Consider the following 5419-nt stretch of genomic DNA (forward strand, 5'->3'; position numbering starts at 1 on the left):
CCCATTTGTGGAATCGCCTTCTTCTCCCGTACAACCCACCCACACATTAAGGTCCTCTGGGAAGAACTTACGGCAGCCAATAAAGACCAGACTGGCTGCTGTTACCCAGAGGACCTTCTCATCAGCCACTCCCAAATTATGGAATAGCCTGCCGGAAGAGATCTGAAACATCACTAATCTTGGCAGCTTCAAAAAAGCATGCAGAATATTCTGTGTACTCATCTCTTTATATTATTTGATTGTTTTAATTTTTTTTAAATAATGGGATGTTATCTTATTGCTGTAAGGGCATTTAAATTGTGTTGTTGGGAGGGATAATGGACTTGTTTTATTATTAGTGTTTTGAGCTTTTATGCGGTCATGCCCTCCAATTTATGACGCCTAGTTGTCCTCCTTTGGTCCAAAACACATTGCAGAAATAATCCAGTCTGATACCACTTTAACTGCCCTGGCTCAGTGCTAGGGAAAGGAGAGAGAGAACTGGCCACAGATCACTTTAGTGCAGTCACCACGCGCCTTTCTCCCTCATGGGATGACAGCCATAGCTAGATATAATCCTATTTTCACAAATGAGAAAGGTAATTAACACAGAATGATAGTGGTGCCTTTTGATAATCAGTTCATTAAGACACAGCCAGGAAAGACACACTCAGTGAGAGGCCCAGAATATTCAGTGTCTGAGTGTATTATATACTTGTCTACACATGTTTTACCTTGGGGTTACTTGAAGGTGCATCACAACAACATCAATAAATATCATGCGTATGTATACACATACAGACACACACAGGTTATTATGCTGACCAGAGTCATATACAAAGGCTTATCCAATCCAATGAATCATTACTAGAGTACATTTATTGAATCAATGGAATATAACATGAGGTGCCAAGTTACCACTAGATCAATCAGAATCAGATTTAGGATCCAAATGTTATCTTCTTCCAGTCCATTTGACAGAAAAAACTGTGGATCTGGTCATGTCCCTGCTTTGTTCCTGACAAAGAAAATCTTCTGAAAAAGGAGTTTTTTTAGATATAGTGTTTTTGTCACAGTACATCTAAGACTGTTGTCAGTACATCTTATATCTCATTTCCACTGTGGTGACCCTAAGGTGATGCTATCATGGGGTTTTGTTTTGGTTTTGGTTTTTTTGGCAAACATAGTTCAGAGGGATTTCCCATTGCCTTCCCCTGAGGCTGAGAGAGTGTGACTTGCCCAAAGGTCACCAAGAAAGTTTCATGGCCAAGTGGGGAATCGAACTCTGATCTCTAGAGTCAATAGTCCAGTGCTCAAACCACTATGCCACTGAACAAGACTTGTTAACTATTTTGGACATATCCACAAGTCCAACAGTCTGTAACAGTAATAGAGGGCCCGAACAGACAGGCCAAAATAAAGCTGCTTCAGGTCACTTTGGAGGTATGCTGTTTAAATGCTGCATGCATCCTAAGAAGCCGGAAGCCACACTAAAGCTATGCTCCAGTCCTACAATGTATTATATTTTATTACTGTTAGCCGCCCCGATTGACCTCAAAGGGGCAGGATATAAATAAATAAATAAATAATAAAAATTATTATTATTATTATTATTATTATTATTATTATTATTATTATTATTGGCGCAGCTTCTGGCCTCTTAAGATGTGTGTGTCATTTAAACAGCATACCTCCAAAGTGACCCGAAGCAGCTTTATTTTGGCCTGTCGTGCAGGCCCAGAGATAGCCTTTTTCATCTGGTAAAGATCTTGGTTTTGTTGTTGTTGTTATTGATGTGTGCCTTCAAGTCATTTCTGTTTTATGGCAATCTGAAGGTGAACCTGTCACAGGGTTTTCTTGACAAGATTTGTTAAGTGGGAGATTGCCATTGCCTTTTGAGCCTCAGAATGTGTGTCTTGCCCAACGTCACCCAGTGGGTTTCAATAGCTGAGAAGAGATTCAGACTCTGAAAAAAATGCAAAAAAAAATTAATGCTGCAAGTGCATATTGAATTTCTGAATCATGAAACATTTTCTATTTACATAATGTAAATGAACACATTAACAGGTTTTATCGTTAGAAAGTCCAATGCTTCTCCACCCCTAACAGGGCAGTATATTGACCCTTTTACCAGGCAGTTATCCAGTAGCACATTAAGTCAATTACAGCATTATAGATAATGCAGTAGCATTGTAAGCCAAAATGGTGGAGTGCCATTGTTGCTAAGCATACGATTAGACTGTAAACACATTGGATTGAAGAGTTATATAACCTCAAAAAACACTTTAAATTTCACAGATAGCTTTTTTAAAAGAGAGCTGTATCTGTTCATTAAATTAAAATGTTTCAAATGTTGCAGAAGTGTCACATAATTTTAAAGGACAAAAAAAACAGAACAGAAAACAAGCAGGCAAATAGCCTGTTCACCCCAAACATTTCTTATAAAAGCATAGGTGGTTAATCCTACACTCCTAACAGGAACATTAGAGGAGAGGAGGTTCCATCCTATATTCAGCTCCAGCATCACTTTGATGCCAGATCATTGCTACAGCCTTGCATTTGATGGGTTTGTTTGTGAGCCTTCCCATAGCTGCAAAATGCATGGCTAGTAGGGAGTGTAGTGCCTATATTCAGCACTCTGTATTGTAGCAGCAGCATCTTGAGACCTGCTTACATGTTTGTTTACCATGGTTGGACAACTGGATGAAGTGGCCATCTTATCACCCAGTATTTTGGGGAATCAGATTCCAACATTTGCCCAGAAATAGTAGCTGCACCATAGAAAAGTAAGAGTTCATTAACTGATTACTTCAGTAAAAAAAAACGGCCTTCCCATAATCCTCCATTAGGAGGACACTGGGGAAACTACATCGTATGATTTACCCAGTTGTGGTATAATAGCTCTTGTGATCCAAAATCCAAAACCCACAGAGACTCTATCCCAGTATTGATACACTTGAGAAATTAAATGTTCTCGGATTCAAGGAGATTATTGAAACGGCCATTTTTGCCTTGTCCACAAAGAAAGCCCCACCCCAGACAGCTTCCACGGAATGGCATTCATGTCCCTGCTTTTTGAATTTAACCTATAACCAACGTGTGAAAACACAGCTGAAAAACAAAACTTTGCTTAAATGTTGTCCATGTTTTACAATCCGCTTTGGAATCCTATTAGAATACAGACTTAAGAATGCTACAGTTCGTACCCATGCATGAGCCAAAATTCAGCATGAAATTCTTGATGAAATATTTGAGAGTACACTGTGACAGACTAATTTCAATTGCGTCATTGTTGCTCTCTTTAGGCCCCATTACTCACAAAGGCGCTCTTTCATCATAGTAGTTTACCCTTTGTGTGTACACTGTATGACCCCTATGCAGCCCTATGATTGGCATACTGTGCCTCCTTGTTCCTCACTCTGAGGAATGGACCTGTTGAGCAATATTAAATTACAGAAATTGACCCTACCTCCCCCCTGACGAAGCACATGTTTTCATTAAAGGTTTAACTAGAACTCGTATTTCACAGGGCACCAACTTCAACAAAATGTTCTTTGGATACCACAGTTCACTTAATATTAATATTGCCTAGGCCTGGCTCATATCCTATATGCTTCACCCCTTTTTTCCTTTTCTATGTATTATATTTTTAAAAATCCATCAAAAAATAAGGTATAACTAGTTAAATTTTATAGAAGCTATACAGCCTCATTCAGATGTAAATTCACTAAGGACCTTTGGCACGTTTGCAATCTCTTGCATTTGTTTGTTAAAATGAAAACAAACTGCTTCACAAGGCTGTTGCTTGTCATCCAAAAGTCAGATTATGAAGCTAATTGCAGTGATCTCCGGTTGGGTCGCTCCAACACTAGACCATTGAATAATGTGTCAACACATAAGCAAAATTCATTAATGCAATGTGTTCTACTCCAGTTGGAGCTACCAACAGTGATCAGGCCAACAATGATAGCCAATAATAATACAATGGCGTATGTTGAATGTCTCAAGAATAAAACATAACATAACAAAAAAAGTTACTACTGCTATTGATACAGAAAGGTGTAAGGCAGGGGTAGGCAACCTTTTTGAGCCAGGGGCCGGGTTGCTGTCCCTCAGACAACTGGGGGGCCGAAGCCTGGGGTGGGGAGCTTCCACCCCGTGGGTGGGGCCGCGTGCCGTGGGTGGAGCCTCCACCCTCTGGGGGCGGAGCTTCCCCCCCCGGGGCGGAGCTTTTACCCCCGGGGGCTGAGCTTCCACCACCAGGGGCCAGGCCCACCTCCTCTTTGCCGCCCCTGCTGGGGCCCCAGGCCCTGTCAGGGCTTGGGAAAGAGCCGGCGGGGACCGCCAGCGCTGGCGGCCTCCCCTCTTTGCTTGCCCCTGACGCCAGAGGCCCGCTGCCGCCACCGGAGCCCTCCTGGAAGGCCCCTGCAACGGCAACGGGCCTCCCAGGGGCCTGCCGCCACCGTCGGAGCCCTCCTGGAGGGCCCCTGCGACGGCAACTGGCCTCCCAGGGGCCCGCTGCCACCGTCCGAGCCCGCCTGGAGGCCCCCTGTGATGGCAACGGGCCTCTGGGAGGCTCACTGCAGTCGCCAGGAGCCCTCCTGGGGGCCCTTGCGACGGCAACTGGCCTCCAGGGGCCGCTGCCTCCGTCCAGAGCCCTCCTGGAGTGCCCCTGCGATGGCAACGGGCCTTCCCAGAGGCCCACTGCTGCCGTTGGAGCCCTTGGCGCTGCCATTTTGGGCAAAAAATGGCGGCAAAATCTCACGCAACCTCAGGAAGGTTGCGCGGAGATTTTGCCACCATTTTTTCACCCAAAATGGCGGCGCCCAGAGCGGCAAAAAGCCGCAACCGTCGGGTGGCAGTTTCAGCCGCGCAGCAGCAGCGCCAGGGGCCGTGCTGAAAGGCTCCGCGGGCCGCATCCGGCCCGCGGGCCCCGAGGTTGCTCCTGACCTGGTGTAAGGTCTTTAAATTGTACTCCTGGGTGACCTGCCATATCCCACCTGGGGTTGGACTTTCCCCAGTTGGGTGGGTGTCTGCCCGGTCCGGCTCCGGTTTGGCCCACTCCCGGGATTCCCCCCCCCCCCCCCCAGCGAGGCCCTGGAGGCGCTCTGCGATCGTTGGAGTCCTCCAAGGCCTCGCTGGGGTTGGGGATGCTGTCTCCCAGGCCCCAGCGAGGCCTGGAGAAGGTGTTAAAATGTAGGACTTTTTTTTTAATTTCCTTGCCAGGAAATTAAAAAAAAAAAAAATTCTACATTTTTAACACCTTGTCCTACATTTTCCCCGGTTGGTTTGGAGGTCCTCAGGGATGGCACACCCTACTCCTGGGGGCAGGGGGACTGTCTAATTAACCATTTGTAAGCTGCTCCGAGAGCCTTTGTGGCAGAAGATTGGGGGTATAAATACCCTAAATGAATCAAATCTGAAGGAAATGATGCTTCTT

Source organism: Sceloporus undulatus, chromosome 2 (assembly GCF_019175285.1).
Source record: "Sceloporus undulatus isolate JIND9_A2432 ecotype Alabama chromosome 2, SceUnd_v1.1, whole genome shotgun sequence".
NCBI classification, from domain to species: Eukaryota; Metazoa; Chordata; class Lepidosauria; order Squamata; family Phrynosomatidae; genus Sceloporus; species Sceloporus undulatus.